We start from the raw sequence: 23257 nt of genomic DNA on the forward strand, positions 1-23257 counted from the left end.
ATGTGGATGAAATTCTCTGGGTGATGGCTTCCTGAAAAATTATCCTCCTTCTTAATGAAAAATAATCGCATATCTTCTCTGAAATACCTGCTGACAAGTCTTCCTGGTTATACACCCCATCACGTCCTCTCTGCAGAGGTCAATGCAGGTCAGAGAACCTAGCAACAGATCTGCTCTGTTTCCTTCCTCCCTCTCTCCCCTCTGTCCCTCCACCTCTTCTCCTCCTCCCTCCCCTTCTCCCTTCCTTCCCGCCTATTAATTTTTCTGTAGACCATAGAACAAACAAAATCCTCCAATTATCTAGGCTTCCTACACTTTAAACACTATTATGATTCATAGGAATGTGTACTATAATACCTCTTTAGTTTTCATTGATGCATTTGCATAAGTGCATATGTATATAACAGTTTTCCCTCTTTCTAAATCTATATACAGTTTTCTGAAATTTTATTTCAAGACTAAGAGATAATGACTACGGTAAATGGTATAAAAATTATGAAAGTAAATAATAATATAATTAAAAATAACACAACCATTAAAATTGGGGAGAGAAGGAAGAGAGAATAGAACAGAGAAGGGAGGAAAGGGAGATGTAACTGAACTAAATTCCCACTTACTATAAAATAATGTATAAAATAGATGAATAAAAAAATTCATAAATACTCCCAACAGGATGAATAAAACTCTGTAGATAGAAAATTTAAGCAGACAAAAAATACCAAGATTTGCCAAGGATGTGGAACAACTAGAACTCTCACATACCACTGGTAGAAGAAGACTGGTGTGACCACTTTGGAAAAGTACTTGGCACTATCCACTAACACTAATGATATGCCTACAGTGATTTTGCGATTCTACTCCAAGGTATATACCCAACAGAGATGTATGCATGTGACCAATAAAAGACTGCAAGAGGGCACCTGGGTGGCTCGGTCGGTTAAGCATCTGCCTTTGGCTCCGGTCATGATCCCAGGGTCCTGGGATTGAGCCCCACATCAGGCTCCCTGCTTGGTGGGGAGTCAGCTTCTCCCTCTCCCTCTGCCTCTCCCCCCTGCTTGCGCACACACTCTCTCTCTCTCTCTCTCTCAGGCTCTTTCTCTCAAATAAATAAATAAAATCTTAAAATAAAATAAAAGGCTGCAAGAATATTCATAGCAGCACTGTTTGTGAAAGTCCTAAACTAGAAACTACACAAATGTCCATCGAGGGCAAAATGGATACATAAATTATGGTATATTGAGACAATGGAATACTATTCAGCAGTGAGAGTCAATGAACCACTATTACATGCAAAACCATGGGTGATGTAACAGCAATAACATGGTATGGACAAGACAACTGTTTTCAAAAAAGAACAAAGTTGAAAAAAACATAGAAGTTGGCTTTCCCCGATTGCTCTGCCATCACCATTTAGATCTGTCTCTATTTTCAAGGAATAAAACTAAGAAATAGATCCTACATGCTAGATGTAATTTATGTAAAAAGGTAACTCAGAATTTCGATTACTAGTAACATTTCAAAGAAAAGACTTTATCCTTATACCAAAAAATAGTAAATAAATATAACCTGTTTAAGTTCAAATAAGATAAAGAAGATGTGGTTCATATATACAATTGAATATCACTCAGGCATCAGAAAGGATGAATACCTACCATTTACATTGACATGGATGGAACTGGAGGGGATTATGCTGAGTGAAATAAGTCAATCAGAGAAAGATAATTATCATATGGTTTCACTCATAGGTGGAATATAAGAAATAGTGCAGAGGACCATAGGGGAAGGGAGGGAAAACTGAATGGGAAGAAATCAGAGAGGGAGTGAAACCATGAAAGACTCTGGGAAACAAACTGAGGGTTACAGAAGGGAGGGGGGGTGGGAGATGGGGTAACCAGGTGATGGGTATTAAGGAGGGCACGTGTGGTGATGAGCACTGGGTGTTATATGCAACTGATGAATCATCAAACACTACATCAAAAACTAATGATGTACTATATGTTGGCTAACTGAATTTAAATTTTAAAAAAAGGAAGATAAATTCCAAGTAGATGAATTTTTTCAATGTTAAAAAGAGCCTCAAAAAAAAAAAAAAAAGATGTTTAAGCTTAGCTGACTTTTCAACTGGTAGAAGATCTCACTAGCCCTAGGAGGAACAAAGAAATTGGTTGTTACCCATTTAGAAAGGCTAAATTTTTCCTCAAACTCCTTTTCTGGCTTCATAGATGCCTGGACTTCTACCTTTACAATTTCATTAGTTTTGCTTCTTTAAAAAGGCAACTCCTTCTACAATCAGTAATCCTTAAAATTTGTCCCTCATTATCCAGCTTTCTGAGGTCAGGATTTTTAGTTGTGTAGCAAGAACTCTAGGATATTGGTAGAGAAGGACATATAACACAGCCGTGTCAAGGAGAAAGGCAGAATCCAGTGCCTGGGGGTTTCTAAAGGTAAACTATTGTTTCCTGCCTGCTCTTGAGTTACAACACAAAAACAGAAGGCAATCATTTGTGCTAAAGTCCAATTATTTCTGTTTGTCCAGTATAAATGGCAGGAAAACATCAAAGATCATTTTAAAAAGGAATGCACAGTTTTAGAGGAAGGGGCTAACCATTAGGAGAACGTTTATATTTTTTTCTTTTTTTATTTTAAATAAAGTATGAATTTCTCAAAGCACCATGCAGGTTAATAAAAATATTCAACAGCGTCCGAAACAGGTTAGAGCTAAGCACTTAGGCATGCTTCGTTTCCTAAATGTAAGTGCATTAAATGGCCTTATGAAACTAACTTTTAAACTGTCCATTTGAACAATTTTGTGCAATTTTGTCCTTTTGTGCAAAAGTACAAACAGTAACACCTGGTCCATTACAAAACAAAGTGAAAGGGGGACGAAGAAGTGACCATGCAAAATTCCTCCATCTCTTAGAGTCACAATTTCTATTCATGCTGGAAAAGAAATGTGATTTTGAATCTGAGCATATTAGAGTACTATTAAGCATTTTTCACTACTCAAAACAAAACAAATTTGTGCATGTTTCCCTCCAAAACACAAAGGTGAATGAAGTGAAAGCAGTTAGTTAAACAAGAAGTAGCAGCATAGTTACCTTTCCATCTTGGATGTACTGTCAAAATTCCTTTCCTCATGCAAAATCCTTACTGGAGCTTAAAAAGTCTGAAGGCAGAGACTCAATGAACTAACTAAAATTCTCAAGTGTTTCACGTGTCTCCTTTGACTTCTACGAAAGAAGCAAAGCCAACAATATGCTAAAAATGAGACAGGCTATTGTCATCAACACAATGTAGTCCGCTAAAATTAACTTTGCCTGCTGAATGGGGTCTTGAGACATTCAGCAGAGATTCCAATGCCTACTATGACTGTTGGCATTAAAAGAGGTTTTGTAGGGGCACCTGGGTGGCACAGTCAGCTAAGCATCTGACTCTGGTGTCGGCTCAGGTATCATGCTGAGATACAGGGCTCCGCGCTCAACGTGGAGTCTGCTAGAGTTTCTCTCTCCCTCTCCCTCTGACCCTCCCCACCTCTCCCTCTCTCTCTTTCAAATAAATACATCCTTAAAAAATTAAAAATTAAAAAATAAAAAGATGGTTTGTATTAAACTGAATTTTAGAGGAAGTCCCTTGTGCCAGGTCATGTAGTTATGCCAAGTACTTAGAAAAGAAAGCTGATCTGATTGGCTGAAATATAGGATGCATGCTATGACAGTAAAAAAGCTTAGCAAAGTTGTATGACCAGATTGGTGTCATAGAAACAAAACTCTTTAGGATGTTGAAAGCACAAGAAGATGTAAAGTGATGCCAAGCTGGTTAAAATAAAAACTTAACCAAAATGAGAAAGGCAAATGGGAAAGCCATACTCCTTCTAAACTTCTTTCTTTGAAAGCTTTATAGATAAATGTTTACCTTATCTAAAGGTGAAAATTAAGTGGTTTTTAAGATTCCTGCCAACGCAATGCCTCAGTCTTTGGTGATTGGTTAATCAGCTTTACTTCTTGTGCCTACCGGTATTTTCCAACCAGACCCAACATGGAGCCCTGGAAAACACATGAAGTTGTCCTATTCATTGATAAAGATCCCACTGGATGCTACACACTGCTCACTTGTGTGAACAACTTTGCAAGCTGGTTGAAAATTTCTGTCTAACCAGCCCTGCAACAGTGATACGCCCTGGCCAGCTGGATTTCAAATGTTACAAATATTTGTGATTTTAAAAGGCGATCTCAGAATCTTTACTTTTTTTAAAAATTTTATTATGTTATGTTAGTCACCATACAATACATCATTAGTACTTGATGTGGTGGTCCACGATCCAATGTTTTCGTATAACACCCAGTGCTCCATGCAGTACATGCCCTCCTTAATACCCATCACCGGGCTAACCCATCCCCCCACCCCCCTCCCCTCTAGAACCCTGTTTGTTTCTCAGAGTCCATAGTCCCTCATGGTTCGTCTCTCCCTCCGATTCCAATCCCCCTCATGTTTCCCTTCCTTCTCCTAATGTCCTCCGTGCTATTCCATATGTTCCACAAATAAGTGAAACCATCTGATAATTGACTTTCTCTGCTTGACTTATTTCACTTAGCATCATCTCCTCCAGTCCCATCCATGTGGATGTACAAGTTGGGTATTCATCCTTTCTGATGGTTGAGTAGTATTCCATTGTGTATATGGACCACCTCTTCTTTATCCATTCATCTGCTGAAGGGCATCTCGGCTCTTTCCACAGTCTGGCTATTGCAGACACTGCTGCAATGAACATTGGGGTGCATCTGAACTTCTTGACTGTGTCTGTGATGAAACTTAACTTGAAGATAATGCGTAACAAAAAACTCTGTGTGTCTGCCATGACCACTTTCTTTCCAAAAGTTTTTTATGGTATGAAGTGAACACAATGATCATGATGGTGGCAGTAACATTAGTTCTAAGTGTCACCAATTTATTCATATAGTATTCCTGGAGGTCCAAGGAATATGTTGAAAAGAATACAAAAGAAAAGGAAAGATAGTAAAAGTATGAAAGTAGGAATAGAACAGGAGAAACTAAAAACCAGTAACAATGGTATTAAAATGGTTAACATTTATTAAGCATTCACCTTGTCAAGCACTGTCTACCTCCGGGGATTAACTCATTTAATTCTCACAATGATCCCATTTTACAGATGAGGAAATTGAGACAAAAGAGGCTAAAGAAACTGTTTAAGACTACATAGCGAGATGGCAGCAGACCCTAGACTTCGACCCCAGGAGTCTGGCTCCAGAGCCCATGTACTTTATTATTATGTCATTATATGCAAGAAAGCAGGCAGAGGGAGGAAATAATTATCATAACCACCTGATGCGGGACTGCTTCCTTTCTGCCATGCTCTGCGCTAAGTGTCTCGAATGAGATCACTGATCTCTGAAACCCTATGAAGTAGGAAATATTCTCATTTTTTCAGATGAGAAAAACAGAGACTCACACAAGGTAATAACATGACCCCAATTACTCAACTTTTAAGTTGCAGCATTGAGATTAATCTCCAATCTGCCTGACCTCTTCACAGTTGCAGCCTATAAACAAATAATAACCAATATTTATTGAGTATTTTCTATATAATTAGGTCCAGTGCAAAGTACTACTGAGCACATACTTCTCAGTTCATCCTTTCATCTATATTGAAGATTAAAAACTGTGGTCTGGAGAGTCTAAGCAACTTTCCCAGGACACACAGGCAATAATCGAGAGAACCCTGACTCCATTTCTGTGTATCTGACCCTTGAGCCTAGGGACACACCTGTATACTTTATTTTTAGTACATTCAACCATTATACTACTAATTAAATTTTAAAAAAACATAACTGTTGCTATTAAAATAATGGATTGTCGTTGTTGGTTCAGGATTTAAAGCTGGGGGATGGTGATGAGGTTCTCTAGTTTTTTGGGGATTCTCTTAGGCAATATTATTTTTCTCACAGGGGAGTTGTGAGAATCCAGTCAGTTAATACGAGTAAAGCATTTTACTCGGTATCTGGCACATTCTTAGCTGCCTTCCCTCCCTCTACAGATAGGTGCCTTCTAGTGGCTAGAACTTACTGTTACTATTATATTGTTGTTACTATTATAACATGTAATCAATATAAAATTAATACTGAGATATTTTACATTATGTTTCATACTAAGTCTTTGAAATCCAGTGAGCATTTACATTTACAGCATAACTCAGTTTAGATTAGCTACATTTCAAGTGTTCAGTAATCACATATGGCTAGTGGCTACCTTATCATACAAGAGAATCACCATAAAATACCATCTCAATAATTGTGATTGACTTCAAAAAACACCAAATAAAAACATCAAGTAGGTGTTTTCAAGCTGGTGGTGGTTGAGGAGGGAGGTTAGATAATAGTTTGAAAAATCTCTGGGAGGTTATAGATCATCTGCATGGAAGAGAAGTTGAATTATATGTAATCCCCATACATTTGCCCACAATTTCATGAAGTCCATGGCCCCAGGCTAAAGAACACTGTTTAAATGATTTGTTTGAGAGATCATCTCTGGAGAATGACATAGGAATGTGCCCACATACTATGAGATACCTACTGGCTTTGCACAAAACAATGTGGGACGGGAGCAGTGGTGGTCTTCTGCCCCTGGTAGCTCATTCTCATACCCAGTCAGCTGTGTGGAATTCCTCTAGCTTGGCCAACGTAAAGCATTCTAAATTCTTCCTAAAAGTCAGAAGGATTTATCATTGGCCTGAACTTATTTAATTAGGCATCCAAATGTTTGGCTCAGTGCATGTTTTATGTATGAAAGACTCTGACTGAGTCTTTCATACATTCACTTTAATGAATCTGACTCTTACTTTGGGCTCCTGTCTTCATTCTTCCTTATCACTTAAACAGGATTAGGTCTTACCCATTTTTGAAATGAAATAACTCAAAATTCAAAATATTCTGAACTCATATCTTATGCTTCTGCTTATCTTTTTAAAAAGATAGGTACACAGAGTGTTAATTCTATTTGTCAAACTAGCCATCAAATATTTACTTATTCTTTCTCAGGAGCATCTGCCCTCCATCAATTTCTTATTAATTTGACAGAGTAAATGATTATTTCTAAGTGCGGAGTCACCTTTGAGACTTTCACTGTTTACAAAGGACTTTATACTAACTGGTGGTGCATTTTTCAGTGACTTAATGAGCAGATAACTCAGGCACAATGTTTATTACCTTGGAGAGAAAAAGGAAAGTATTTAAGCCACCCAGTCTGTCCTTTATATTTTAGTTTATTATAACCTCTGTGTGTGTGTGTGTGCATGTGTGTGTGTGTGTGTGTGTGAGAGAAAGAGAGAGAGAGAGAGAGAGAGACAGACAGACAGACAGACCAAGACAGAGAGAGACAGAGAGAGAGAGAGGATATGAAAGAGATTTCCTTTTCCATTTGTAATATTTGTAAATAGCCCCAAAACTAGAGTCTTTGGCTTTCTTGTAAAATCTCCCTTTGAAAAGCCAATCATTTTTTTCCAGATGTATTTAATTCCCTTTACCCTAGGATATCTCCTAGCTATAGGAGTTTACAGCTGAACATTTACATAGAATTTTAGAAACAGAAACAGTGATCTCAACAAAGGAGATTCTTTTCTGTTTGGAAGAATTATATGGAGAAGTGTGTGTGTGTGTGTGTGTGTGTGTGTGTGTGTGTGTGTGTGTTCCAGCCCCCAAAGTGGGCAATACATGACACATAGCATCCAAAGTTTGATTAAGGATGGTGCCTCAGACATAACACCCCACCCACTTTCAACCCACCTCTCCTCTCTTAAAGGCTTATTATGTTTCAAGACGAACAATGTGATTTGTGAACAGATGAGAATAGCCCATGGGGAAGCCAGAGCCAAAGAAGCCACAGGGATTCTTGACTTTTCAAGGTGTATTCTAGGATTTCAGTAGAATAGATCCATCACCTTGGGGCCTTCTCTGGACCAGCCTGAGAACTCATGAGACTTTTATGTTCTGCTTTCTTTGAGCTCCATGCTGCCTAGCCTCTCACACTTGGGAATGTGTGTCTGCCTTTGAAGAAGGTGGTAACGTGAGGGTTATGCATGTGGACAAATTAGAGGAGCCTGGCAAGTTCTTCCCTGAGTATTCCTGGCTTCGTGGTCCCATGGCATCGATCCCAGTTTGGTACCTAGTGCTGTTCTCTGGATGAGAAAATAGTGTACCACTTTTTGCAGCAGACATGCCATATGGCACTCATTACTTCCTCTCTCCTTAACAAAATGCCTGGAATTATAAAGCTTTTTCTATTTGCAAAAGATAATGGAGGGTAGTTTGGGCATTTATTAAAAAAAATACATATTATGCCAATGTCTGTTGACAATTATATATTTATAATCCTCTCTTAAATTCAGAAAGTTTCTGGGGAAAATACTCCCACCATAAGATTAGCACTAAGAAATCTGGCACTGCGGCAGATCAAGGTTTCCCTTACAAGCTTACCTTTCAGAAATGACAAAAGTTTCCTAGGTGATCTTTCCCTGGACTACCACATGTTTTATCAAGAACATGCTTTTATTTGCAGCTAAATCTTGGACTCAAGAGAGGCCAAGAAGTTTCACCTTTATATCAGGTCTTGTCTTTGCAAAGAAAAAAAATACTGTATGTCAGAAAAATAAAATTAAGTCGAAAGTACAAGATTTGAAGATCAGACAGATCTGGGTTCAGGCTGAAGCCCTTACTTGCTATGTGATTTGAGGCAAATATCTTCATTTATTTGACCCACAGTGCTGTGGTGTACAATATGGTATAATATGGACACAATAACACCTATCTAGCAGGAATATTGTAGTGATTATAAAGCACAGAATACCTTGCCTAGCATGTATAAAATGGCTAAATGATACCTATTATTTCCCAAGTGTACAATAATTACTTACTATAGGTGTACTATTTTCAGTTTATATATATTATATATATATATTATATATATACATATATACACACATATATATATTTATTAATGTTTGGAACTAACTCAATAATTTTATTGGCATTATTCTTTTCTGTTTCATAAACAAGCCAACTCTTTCCCCTTAAATAGATTTCCTTTATTTTTAGCAAGAAATGTTATTTGCTTTTTTGCATGTGTGGCTGGAAAAAATTCAAAGAATCAGAATATATAAGAATTAAAGCATTTTTCTCTCAGTTAATTAGTCACAATACAGTAGAAACCACAATAACTTGAGAGTCATGAAACCACTTTCTACACCCTGCTTCCACAAAGGGGTTTTGCAATACTGCTTGTATCATAACACTGTAGCTGCAAAAATAAAGCAAAAAAAAATAACAGATTGGAGCTACACCAAACACACACACACACACACACACACACACACCATTAATAGTAAATGGAAAGGCAGTTAGACCTTTTTAGAAAAGTAACCACGGAAATCCAAAACATCAAGGAGCTATGACAACATTTAGAAGACATAAGAAAATCATGACAATGTTTGTCACATAATTTCAACAGTGTAGCAAGGCAGAAAAACAGTAACATGTAGGGGTTTAAGAAGTTGGTGGATTTAGGAAGTTTAAATAACCTGCATTTTGAGCTTCTATCAGAAAAAAAGGATTTAAAACTCCTATCTGTGTAATTTTGAGGGGAATAAATTGTTTACAGGGAATGGCTTAAGCCTGAGAAAGCTATTGCAACCTTGTGCAGAATAAACTTCAAGAGGCGACCGAGCAAAATCAGTCCCTCGGTCACTTTGGTCAGGCTCCAGCTCAGGCTTGCAGGTCACAACATGAAGACCCTGAGGGATGCCCTGTAATACAGACGTGAATATAGGAAAACAAATATTCTAATTCCTCGCAGGAAGGACCCAAGGTCTACTGCTTCAGGGAAGAGGGGAATGGAATCACACTGACATCATTAAAATACAAATGCCCTAATCTCCTAGGGTTATCAACTCATCCACTTTTTATTTTCAATACTAAAACCTCACTCCTTGGAGAAAGGTTATCTTTGCAAAGCTTTATGCAAAATTCTGGTAAATTTTAGTATTCCAAAGCACTTTCTTATTTTGTTCAGCAGAAATCTCTAAACTGAGCTTATTTTGTTTATCCATGGTTTTACTTTAATATTTTAGCCTACAAAGGATAGGTTTACGCTACACTGAACACAGGAGAAGCTTCATGTAAACCAAAGGACAATACAAAAAAATAACCTTTCTGTGACTTCCTCCAAGAAAGCTAACCTTGTCCAAGTGAAAACTATGTTCTTAAACATTTTTCTAGCCAGAGGAAATACCTCCTGTCAATGAAACACGTAACAAATAATAACCAATATTTATTGAAGACTTACTGTAGATTAGGAACTACTCTCAACCTTTTAATGACTACAATCTATAAGTAATGTTAAATAAAGCTAATTATAATAGAAGTTATTATTATATGCCAGACACTGCTCCAAGTGTTACCCCTATTAGCTCTTTAAGCCTCACAACAACCCTATGATGTAGATACAATTATTATCCCCATATTGCAGAAGAGGAAACTAAGGCCTGAGGGGTCAAGTAACTTGCCTTTGGTCATAAGTCAAGGCTTCACACCCCAAGCAGTCTGATCCCAGAGACCTCACTTTAAGGCATTAGCTCACATTTCCTTTTTCTATGTCAAGACTGCCTGCTTCACATTGTTTCAAAGTGGTATGTAGGAAGTACATAAAAAGTTTTCAAGAAGTATAAGTCATAGAGATTAGAAATATATATTGGTCATCACCATAGCCCCATCACCTACAGGAATATTAATCCCATTGGAAACAGTCTACAGTAGAAACTCTCCAAGTGGGATCAGGGTGACAAATCTTTGGAAAGAGCTAAGAATTATTTCACTAGGAACAGCTAAACCTATGCCTTACTTTCTTGGAATTCCAAGTCTTTTCTGTCCAGGGGCTTTTGGGGATTCAGAAGTCTCCTTCTAAAGCAAGAGTCTAATGAAAACTTTCACTCAATCATGAAAACATAACACTTAAAGGTGACTACAAATAATTGTGTGTGGTCTTCATTCAGCAAAGAGGTATGGTCTCCATGTATGGACTCCGGTTCAGTCTCCATTCGGCAATGAGGTCTGGAGTCCCTACTGTGTGCAAGGAACTCTTTCAGGTACTGAGGATCTAGAGGAATTCTAGATTTCTGCCTTACATGACCTGAGGAGGTGGTGGTAGGAGAGAAAGTCATCAATAAAACTCGAAGGCAAGTATGAATCTCAATCCATATACTCTAGTATACAAGAAAGAGCATTTTTCTCTGTTTCTCTTTAACAGCCACCTCACCGGAAAATCTACTGGGACTTGCTTCACCTCCTTTGACTGCACTAAAATCAAAGAGATATCAGATCTCTTGAAGTTCTCTGCATTGTTGCTTCCCTGCCAAGCCCCTACTCTTTGTCAAGGCTTGGAGGCCTGAGACTTGTACTTAGTCTTTCTTACTTCCTCATGAATTCCTTTCCTTGTACACTCACCACCTTCCTGGGGCCCTGCCACAATTTGATGTACAGGTCCCCATTGTTCCAGAACCCCATGCCCGTGACTTCTGTTCCCTCTATTCTCTCTTCTTCTCCTCCTACTGCTCACCAGAGCATTCACAACTTCCCTCTCCCTTTGAGAGATCCAGCACCTTCTCTTCAATGAGCTTTGGCTCTCTCAACAAAAGGAAGCAGCCTTTGACTTCAAGCGGCTCCTGCTATAGGCACTCCAAAATTCCCCCAAGGAAAAGAATTATCAAAAGTCAGGTTCCTTCTTGAAATGGAAACAAAAGTAAAACACAAATTAGTATCACACAAAAAAATTATTTTGCCCCCAGAAGAGCTTTTCACTAAAATGCTGAGATAGTAAGGTATAAGGAACAGTGCTCTGAGATGCAGCTGCAAGAGAAGGAATATAAGAGTATGTCCTGAAATAGTGATTGGAAAGTTCTAAGAATCTTTTTAAGTGAAAAAGAGGTTAGGGGAAGAGGGAATAGGCAAAGGCTCAGGATCCTTCTCCTCTCCACAAATAATCCCATTTTATTTTTTTTTATAAGTTGGAATTCATGTATAATTTGCTTTTATTCTCATTATTTCTGCTGCCATTGTCCTGTACAGACTTGCCAGAAGGGTTATAGGGACTACCTCTCTGTCTATATCCACGTACACAAACATGTGCACATGTGCTTTTTTTCTGACGGTTCAACATATACAAATTTTCAAGAGAGAAACTGGGGAAGTAATGTTTTCTACCATTTATATCAGTTTTTATGCATAGTATATACTTATTTCTCTATAAATAATTGTATAGTGTCAAACCACATAAGATCTATAATTAAAGTCCTTATCAGCAGAGTCTTGTGGTCATGGAGCATTTGACCACCTTGAGGATAGTGGTGGTTGTGCAAGGCTATATGCATGATAAACCTGCATAGAGCTACACACATACGCACACGTTTGCATGAGTTCATGCGTCACATGTTAAATTTGAATAAGCTCTACGGGTTGTACTAAGGTCAGTTTCTTGGTTCTGATATTGCACTATAATTGTGTAAGATGTTAACAGTGAGAGGCTGGGAAAGGGTACAAGGGACTTCCTTGTACATTCTTTGCAACTTCCTGAGAATCTATAATTATTTCAAAATAAAGTGTTTTAAAAATTCTTGTCGGTGGCTCAGTCAGTTAAATGTCCGACTCTTGATTTCAGCTCAGGTCATGATCACAGTGTTGTGAGACTGAGCCCCACGTTGGGCTCCACACTAGGTGTGGAGCCTGCTTAAGATTCTCTTTTTCCCTCTCCCACAGCCCCTCCCCCCTCTAAAAAAATAAATAAAAATTCTTGTCACCTTCTGTCTAAACTATTTAACCTATACATTGTGAAATGTTTTATTTTTTATTATTTTTATTATTTATTTTTAATAGTGTTCCTCAATAATAGAGAATTTGTTGATGCCAATTTTGACATATATATGTATATATATATATTCAATATGTAAGGCATGCTGCTACACTTGAAAATAAACACTGAGGGGCATCTGGGTGGCTCAGTTGGTTAGGCATCTGCCTTCAGCTCAGGTCATGATCCCGGGGTCCCGGAATTGAGCCCCACATCGGGCTCCCTGCTCAGCAGGGAATTCTGCTTCTCCCTCTGCCCCTCCCCCCGCTCATGCTCTCTCTCTTGCTCACTCTCTCAAGGAAATAAATAAAACCTTTTAAAAAAAGAGAAAAAAAGAAAAGAAACATTGAGCTTATTATTCCTTTTGGAAAGAGACGGGAGGGCTGTCTGATTAAAAGTGGCTTTAAAATTTTTATTCTTAATGTATCAACTTAATGTACTCTCAAGTTTTATTTTAATAATCTTTTTACAGTAAGTGAAGAATGGAAAAGTCATGGATGATTTTTTTGTGCCTCAAAATTTGAGCTACTCATTGTACTAAAAAAGGCCATCACAGAGAGTGATAATTGCCTTTAGAACAAACTGGAGAAAATATGACAAATATACATTTTAAAACAATGCTTGGCACTTGTATATTGTTTCCCTCTTTTACTTATAGAATCAATTTTAGATCCTCCCAACAGCCATGTGAGATAGAGTGGGGAGACAAACAGTATTAAAAAACATAAATAATCATATTTAAACAGCTCTATCGCAGGAGCTGACAATTTATTCAGTCTTTAATGGAGAAAAGTCGCCCAGTTCTTGATTTCTTATCTCCTGTCCAATGGCGGTGATGGTGCTGGGGACTATGAATGATAATGATGATGATCTATTTATTTGCATCAGGTTGTACTACTTTATCCAAGGTTCGGTTCTGGCCTAATCCCTGATGATGTCATCAAGCATTTTAGTGCTTCAGGAAACACTTCCCACCAGCCGGATTTTTGCCGAACTTTTCGGCAAACAACTGAATACTACATAAGGTCTATTGCCCAGCCACCCTCTTCCCCATTGCCCAGGCCTGATGGAGTGGGTCCTGAGTCATGGAGGCAGTTGGTGAGGGGGGTGGCAGCTCTACCCACCAATGATTATTTTTTACAATAACTGAGGGCTTTCGTTATACCTTCAACTCACAGTCTCCTTGCCTCCACAACAAGCCAGCCAATGTGGTGAGATACACATCATCAGTTTTTTACTTCTTTTCATTTTTGAAATTTGTTTGAGCTGGATTTTTTTTTTCAGCACTCTGATATCAAAGTGGAGGGGAAGGGTAAATGCGCAGGATAATGGACCTTAGTTCTTTATCTCTCTAGCAAATGCCAGCGCCCCTGAATTGTACTACCTTACTCCCGAAACAGATCATTACATTCTGCTAGATAAGAGTGTAGTAAAACAAATACCGCTTATATGCCAATTGGGTTAAGCTCCAAAATCGAACTATAAACACTCTTGGCTTATCTTTGACAAATGAATATATAAACACTTGCCGCTCTTTTCACAAGCTATCCTTCTGAGCTTGGGAACAGGTACGAGGTACCTCTTGGATATGTTCAGGGAGTTCTTGACAGATCTGATTATGGTGTTCAATTCCCATTTACATCCCAGTTTTATCTACTTACTAAAAGTAATGCCATGCAAATCTATGACACTCATTTTTCATCCTCATGCCTACTTGCTCCCCCTCAAATGTCTCAATCTGCCACTTTGCTCAAAGGTGCAGATCTCTAGGAAGCATCTGTCATTCATTGTAACAGGTGGATATTTATTGAATATGATAAAATTTACAGGTTATTATGTTTCTCATACATCCTGCCTTCCTCAATGGAAATAAAAATTAACATGAACTTTTTATCAACATTTTTATGAGGGAAGGGCTGTTTATTTATAAGCGGGTTTATTTTTTGTTTCAAGTCTTCCCACTATCTTAATCATTGCTTTTATTTTTCCTTTTTGTCAACAAGAGATCCCACCTTCTGTCTGATTTAACTATAATTAGGTTCTCTGTTTGGTAAGGTTATTGTACTTTGTATTTCTGGTGTAATCTCTTATAATGGTTTAAAACTGCTACAAATAAAGTTTTAAAAGACATGGTACAACATCTTTTATTCCTTTATTTTCTCAAATATCCCATTTAATCTTCTCATCTCCAAACTTACTCTACTTTGCACAAAGGTTACACTTAGTAAACACATGCTTATTTTTTAAAGTCTGTCTTTTAATAGATAAAATCATGAAGGATGCCAGTAAACATCAAAGACAAACTTAAGTGTGAAAGTCACAAGACTGAAGCATGCATCCAGTCTTCGGGGGAGAATGGATGAAGGAGCAGCCCTTGGGATAGAATAGGATCCAAGTAATTGCTTAGATATACCATATAACAATGATGGCTTCAGAAGTGAAAGTGTATGAATTCTCAGAAGACATTGAGATAAAAATCAGAAATCAGTTGTGGGAAGAGAATACACTATATGGGAAATATGAGAACTACCACAAGCCAGACTGCGAAACTCGTGAAATTTGCCTTTTATATCTGCACATCTTCCATTCGGCATCTTTCTATTCAGTATAGTTCAATCTCTCCCTGCCCCCCACCCCTGTCTCCCTCTATTTTTCACACACATACATATACACACCACACACAAACACACACACATACACCATAGGTGTTTCTCTAGTCCTTGGGTCATCATTACTTTTTTAAACTTCATTTTTAAAGAACTGTAGATTTACAGGGTTTCAAATATAACACAGAGTGGCCCCATGTACCTTTCACCCAGTTTCGTCCAACAGTTACATCTTGTGTAACTAAAATACAGTATCGGAGTCAAGAAATCTCCATCAGTAAAATGTATGTGTATCATTCTATGCCATTTTACTACCTGTGTAGAGTCCTGTAACCACCACAGGAATCAGGATAGAGAACTATTCTAAAACTCTACTTAGCTTCCATTAAGTCCCTTTATCCTCCTCTATTCATAATACCATTGTTTTAAATATTTCCTCTATATATTTTGAGATCCACATCAATGTTTTACTTTTTGCTGAGACCTTAATTCGGAAAACTCAAGAAAAGGAAAGTCCATTGCATTTAACCATATTTTGGCTCTTTCTATTGTTTATTCTTCCTTCCTAATGTCCTAAGATATTCTTTATCAAAAACTTCTTTAAAAGCTATTATTTTAAGTTACGTCTGCTTGTAAAAATTCTTTATTGTTTTCCTTTGTTTCATTTATGTCCTCTTCATTCCTGACAGCAAATTTTGTGTGATATAAAATACAGGGTTGGTAATTCTTTTCTTTCAGCGCTCCACAAATCCAGGCCAGTCCTTCTGGCCTCTGTAGTTTCTGATGACAATCTAATGCCATTTGAGTCGTCATTTTGACACTGTTGTTTCTCTTCCACAGCTTTCAAGATTTTTTTTTTTTTTTTGCCATTAGTTTTCTAAGGTTTAATTATGATGTGTCTTGACATGGATTTCTTTGGGTTTATCCTTTTGGGGGTTTGTTCAGCTTTAAAAAAAACAGCTTTATTGAGATGTAATTCACATTACCATAAAATTCATCTATTTAAAGTGTTAAATCAATGACTTTTAATGTTCTCATTATGAATTTGCAACTATCAACGCAATCTAACTTTAGAACGATTTCATCACCTCCACTAAACCTTATACCTATTAGCAATCACTCCCCATATTGCTTCCCAGCCACCCAGCCCAGACAACCATTAATCTACTTTTTGTTTCTAGAAATTGTCTTTTCTGGACATTTCATATAAATAGAATCATGCAATATATGTTCTTTTGTGCCTGGCTTCTTTCACTTAGCATAATACCTTCAAGGTTCATCCCTACTGTCGCATATACCAACACTTTGTTTCCTTTTTTTTTTTGCCAAATAATATTCTGTTGTATGGATATACCACAAATTATTTACCCATTCATCAGCTGATGGATATTTGGTTTGTTAACATTTTTTATCTACAATGAGTAAAGCTGCTAGGGACATACCTTCAAGTTTTTGTAGGCATGTATGTTTTTATTTCTCTTGGATATATACTTGCAGTGGAGTTTCTGGGTCACATAGTAACTTTTTGTCTAACATTTTGAGGAACTGAAAGATGGTTTACCAATTTACGTTTTGTATCAAGGTCTCGAATTCTCCATATCTGTGCCAACACTTATTATTTTCTTTATCATATCCATCCTAGTGGGAGCAAAGTGATATCTCATCATGATCTTGAATTGCATTTCCACATAAATTCCACATAAATTTTACAATCAGCTTTTCCATTTCTGAAAAAGGAGGCCTCTGGGATTTTGGTATATATTGATTGCAGCAAGTTGGTAAATCAATTTAAAGAATACTGTTATCCTAATAATATTCTAATAAGACTACCAATCTGTGACTATGAGATTTTTTTTCCATTTATTAAGAATCTGCTTTAATTTCTTTCAACAATGTTTTATACTTTTTAGTGTACAAGTTTTGTACGCTAAATGTGCCCCAGAGTATTTTATTCTTTTTGTGCTATTTTAAATTTCATTTTTTGATTGTTTATTGCTAGTGTACAGAAGTACAACTGATTCTGTATATTGATTTTGTAGGCTGTAATCATGCTGAATGTATTTACCAGGTCTAATAATTTTTAATTGAATCCCTCAGGATTTTTTACATACAAGGTCACGTCGTCTGCAAATATAGATAGTTGTATTGTTTCATTTCTTACATAATCGCCCTGTTAGAATGTCTAGTACAATGTTAAATAGTAGTGGTGGGAGCTGACATCCTTAAATCTGTCCTGATCTTAAGGGAAAGGAATCCAGTCATCGACCATTAAATATGATCCTAGCTGTAGGGTTTTTTTTTTTTCATAGATGTCCTATATCATGTTAAGGAAGTTCCTATCTATTCCTAGTTTGTTCAGGATTTTTAATCACAAGAGTACTGACTTTGTCAAACGCTTTTTCTGCATCTATTGTTTTCATTGCTTCTATGACCAGAAAAAAACTGATGATAATATTCATTTCACATTTCCTAAACTCTCCTACTCCTAAGGACCCCTTTCATTTTTCATTTATGCCTGTAATAATTTCTTCCAGGACTGCTTGGTAATAGCCGACTCTCTGATCTTGTACATCATGTCCATAGGTGACTAGCCCCAACTCTTGTCTCTGTGATTATGAATACAGGTTGTTGCCCCAGACGTAAGGACACAGGAAGAACATTATGAAAAATAGGAGAAGGGTATGGCTGTAAACCTACTTAAAAGGTAGACAAGTAGTTTATTTGAGGATTTTTCTCTAAGAGCAAACAAATAAAGGGAAATTCATTTTTATGCATACTCTGAGGACATAATCAACTTATGAGGTGAAATGTAATATCTTCCCAACCTCATAACCATACACTAGCCCCAGCAGACTGCAAGCACAAGCCTACTCTTTTTCAGTGTAAAAGATGAGAAATATAAGAAATGAACGTGAAAGAACATAAATATAACCACAGGAAAGGATTAATTATGGATAAAGTCAGTTCTTGAAAAAAAACAGTCTGGTTTAAATCCTCCCCTATTCTCCTTCATCTAGGCATGGTATTTTTTCTAAAATGAGATAAGCATCTTTTAATTCCAAAAGTATATCTTGTGAATTCTGCAAATAATTGTTACCATGGAGCTTTAAGTATCCCATAGCAAGCTAATATGTTCTTGGGGCTATTGCTATTTTGGCATTTAATGTGCTTGCTCCTTCGACAGAAAAACCTAGAAGGCAAAAAAAAAAAAAAGCTGTCTCCCCTCCTAACCCTTTTAAACACACCATTGCGTCTGCTTGTTCTGCAGAACCGTGTTAAAAGAAAGGCTCAGAGATGAGAAAAAAATTAAGAAATGATTTCTTTTTTAGAGCTTTATGTAGATGTATGCTGTGCAAATCTGAGCACGGTAAAATAAAACATATAACTAAGAGATAAGTAGTAAGTCAAAAGAAGTTCTATTGGGCAATTTGTTATAGAAAATCTCAAGAAAAAAAAACAAGGTAACAGAGCATACTGTTACTAAATTGCATATTAACACCTTTCATCTAAATCTTTTAAAACATGTTACAAATTTATCTACCCTACAAATAATCATGGGTGGGAGAAAGAAGAGAAAAATAGATGTCGATCCTGGACATTTGCCCCTTTTCAATAATATCATAATTTCTTGGATGATACAGCAGTAATCTGATCTGCTTCAAGGAAAAAAAAATCCCCCAAAGCTTGTCATGTTAAGGTGTAAAAATTACTATAGCTATTTTATAATGGAACTTGAGGGCAAAGGACATGAATTTTTTAAGGAGCTATCAGAAAGCTAACTACTCAACAAAACTTCTCAGCAGTTTTATTATTCTTATCATTATGGATAATATTGTTGTTTTAAACTTTAATAACTTGCAGGAGCCTCTGCTCTTCCTCTTCCCCCTAAGCGGCCTGAGGTGACCTCTGAAAATGGTTCGCTATTCGCTTGACCCAGAAAACCCTACGAAATCATGTAAATCAAGAGGTTCAAATCTTCGTGTTCACTTTAAGAACACACATGAAACTGCCCAGGCCATCAACGGTATGCATATCCGAAAAGCCACCAGGTATCTGAAAGATGTCACTTTACAGAAGCAGTGTATGCCGTTCCGTCGCTACAATGGTGGAGTTGGTAGGTGTGCCCAGGCCAAACAGTGGGACTGGACACAGGGTCGGTGGCCCAAGAAGAGTGCTGAATTTTTACTGCACATGCTTAAAAATGCAGAGAGTAATGCTGAACTTAAGGGTTTAGATGTTGATTCTCTGGTCATTGAGCACATCCAGGTGAACAAAGCCCCCAAGATGCGGCGTAGAACGTACAGGGCTCATGGTCGGATTAACCCATACATGAGCTCTCCCAGCCACATTGAGATGATCCTTACTGAAAAAGAGCAGATTGTTCCTAAACCAGAAGAGGAGGTTGCACAGAAGAAAAAGATATCCCAGAAGAAACTGAAGAAACAAAAATTTATGGCCCGGGAGTAAATTCTGCAGAATAAATGCAAATAAAAATAAAAAGAGAATGTTGGTGGCCTTTTATTATTAAACATATTTCAAGTATCTTCGCAAAATAAATAAATAAATAAATTTTAATAACTTGCTCCACAGTTCAAAAAGAATTTTTCAAATACATTCTTATTTAATCCTGACAATGTGTGGTATGTGGTCAGGTATTATCTTCATTGGATGGCTGAAAAAACTGGAGTTTAAAGAAGTCATACCATTGGCCTAGAAGCATACACCTCATAGTAAAACGAGAAAATGGAATTTAAAACCTAGACAGTAGAGCACAGGTTTGGGGGCCAGGCTGCCTGAGTTCAAATCTCAACTCGGCCCTTCACTGTCTGAATCAACTTGGGCAAGTTACTGAATAAATCTGCGCTCAGTTTCCTCATTAAGGGAGTATAATGATGCTACCTGCTTGAAAGGATTGTTATTAAGGTTCAATAAATTTAAGATGTATAAAGCAGTATGCAGCCTATAGCAAATACTCAAAGAAGTCAGCTCTTTTTATCTTCTAACGATTCATGGTTGTTCTAGAATTTTCAGTCTTCATGCCTACATAGTCCCAAATCTCTTCGGAAAGAAACAGCCTTACCCACAGGCCCAGCTTCAGGCAGCCACTGATGGATGATGGATTAGACCAGAATATAGGCACTTGACATCAGTCCCGCCAACGCCGTGAACATATGAGCTGGGCCCATCCTACTCTCATGGAATTTGTCTTCTGGAAATGGGAAACAAATCAAATAGCGTGCAGATGGGCCAAGGCTGAAAGGATGTCAAGAAGAGAAGTGGCCACGAGAAGAGGTGGAGCTGGAGTTAGAAGGGAGAGAGGCATTCTTCTCACTTCTACTCCACTTAGAGTTTTATTTTCCCATATGCTTTTCTAAAGGCATGAGGGTCAGGTATAGCCCAGATCTCAGTCCTTTCAAGACATTAGAGACCAGCTACTCTCCCTGGTAGTGTGTATGTTTCTCTGCGTCTTCTCCCCTCCTCTCTCTCACCAACTGACCCCCTTATTCCCTTTTTACTTCTGAATCATAATTTCTGTCACTTCATAACTCCATCTTACCTCACAAACCCCAAGAACTTGATAAGTCTTATTAACCACTCAATTACTGCAGGAATGAATGAATAAGTTAATTTATTCTGAAAGTTTATTCTGAAGCAACCCACTCTTGTGGACACCAAAGACAGTGCTTGCGTGGTCTGATTACAGGGATACTGAGAAGGACCTCCTACCCTTCCCCTCATGACTAAATCCTAAAAGATATAAAATCTTTATGGAGTTACCAAGTATTTTTTTCACAGTGAGAATTGGGCCTTAAAATTTCAGAGCCACCTGGAGAATGATGTAGTTTTCAAGATTTTCTTCACAGTTATAGATGCTTTCCTGAGAGCAAATTGTGAAACGTGAATGGCATTAGAGACCCAAAGAGGAAGGCACCAGTGGAGAGGAGAAGATAGTGACAGGAGAAACTGGAGACCCCTGAAGCCACCACACACTTGCTCATCATCCTCCTCCATCTGTGGCTAAATGTTCAGCAAGAAATCATTTTGATATTAGAGGTTCAGGGAGGTAATAGCAACAGTTCGAGTGAAGAACCTATTTTGGCAAATTTAAGGATTCTGCAGTAACTGCCCATAAAACACTTCTTACCCAAAGTATTCCTTTGGGCATGAAAACCTGACCTCCCAAGTGCCAGGGTCTCTACAGGGAATCAGGGAGGTAAAGTCGAACAGAATGGATTATAAATCATTTCTTGTTTATTATTTCACTTATCTGTTGAATACCTTTCATAAGCAGGTCGACATGTTATTGGCTCAATTACCAGAAATGGCATGGAGGGAAGGCACCCGCCGCTAGGCTGTAAGATTCTTAAAGCCGGAACCTGTATCTTGTATCCCCAACACTTAGCACAGTGCCTGGTTAGAGGGTTGGAATTCTTTATCTGTTTTTTTCTGAGAAGAGGGAGGTATATAACAAAAGCAGACCACATTCCTGAGAATTATATGAAAAACAAAGCCCATCTGCTTACTCCAAATGGTAGAAAGGAAAAGTATCCCACCAAGTGCATTTATTGAAAAGGCTAATTTTCCCATAAGCTGGATCTTTTCTCGCTCTACTGATCTCCATCAGAATGGGCAGAGGTAGCCTCTGTGCACTGGCTGCCCATCATTCTTAACTCAGTGAGGCTTGCCATGTTATCGATTACTACCCTGACTAGAGCTTTTGAAGGCTCATTTTCTATACCGGTGCTTTCAAAAGTGATGTTTAAGTTTACCATTTTAAAATGTTTGCAAGTCCACAACTGGGCTTTTTCTGCAAATGCAATGAGGCACTTGGATGAATATTACATGGGAATTCAGCTAAGTGTTTGAAGAAAATCACTCCCTGAAGAATCAAACTAAGTTGAAGTTGCATCCATCCTTCATGTAGATGAGCTGTATGTGGCTTTTCATTGCCTCTGTTTACTTTTGAAGCATTTACACTTTAACAATTCCCAAACTGCTGTGTTTCTTAAAAAAGAATTCTCACGTGTAGGTAGCAGCTCCTTTTGCTCTGTACTTAACAAATTAACACTTTTTTTGAAGAGCGAACTCATTCTTTACATCAGAGATATGAATGATAAAGTGATATTTTTAAAGATTTTTAATAACAAATTTTGATCCTATAAAATGATTTAAAGTCTTCTCCCTCTGTAAGCATTGACTAAATAAATGAAGCACTGACTGAAAACTCAGTGTGCTGACAGACTATCCAAGGAATGATCTAGAAAACGACAAATGGGTTATGGAAAAACTGTGCTGTCATCACTTTCTAAAGATACCTGGATTCTCATCAATAACCTTAAGATGTTTATGAATTGGATGAAAGATCAGTTGCCTGATTTCCATTTTATTGTTACCATTTTTCAGTGTTGTACCTGGTCTACGATAATAGCTGATTACTCCTACACACACGTGCCCTTGTGCGTATATACATGCCCACACATGTGCAACATTGTACCCAGTCATGTTTCAGTAACTGCCTCTACCATGACCCACATGCTCGACTGAGAAACCTGCAAGTCACCTTTGACCCTTCCCTTTTCTCCATCTCGTACATCCTATCATTCCGCAAATCCTGACAATCTCATCCATACACTTCAACCCAACCCCACCTGATTGGATTATTACAGTCGCCTCTAATCAGATCTCCTCCACTTCCATTTTTAGTCCCTTCCAACCCACTCTGCTCACTGAAGCAGGAGTAAAGC

General features: G+C 37.7%; 1 pseudogene; it reads left to right on the plus strand.

Moving 5' to 3' along the window:
• The first annotated feature begins 19376 nt into the window (after positions 1 to 19376).
• On the plus strand, positions 19377 to 20042 carry LOC114197894 (large ribosomal subunit protein uL22 pseudogene; annotated as a pseudogene).
• The last annotated feature ends 3215 nt before the right edge of the window (positions 20043 to 23257 follow it).

This window comes from Eumetopias jubatus, unplaced genomic scaffold (assembly GCF_037043125.1).
Source record: "Eumetopias jubatus isolate StellerSeaLion01/CBP00866 unplaced genomic scaffold, mEumJub1_p1.0 scaffold_15, whole genome shotgun sequence".
Taxonomy (NCBI): domain Eukaryota; kingdom Metazoa; phylum Chordata; class Mammalia; order Carnivora; family Otariidae; genus Eumetopias; species Eumetopias jubatus.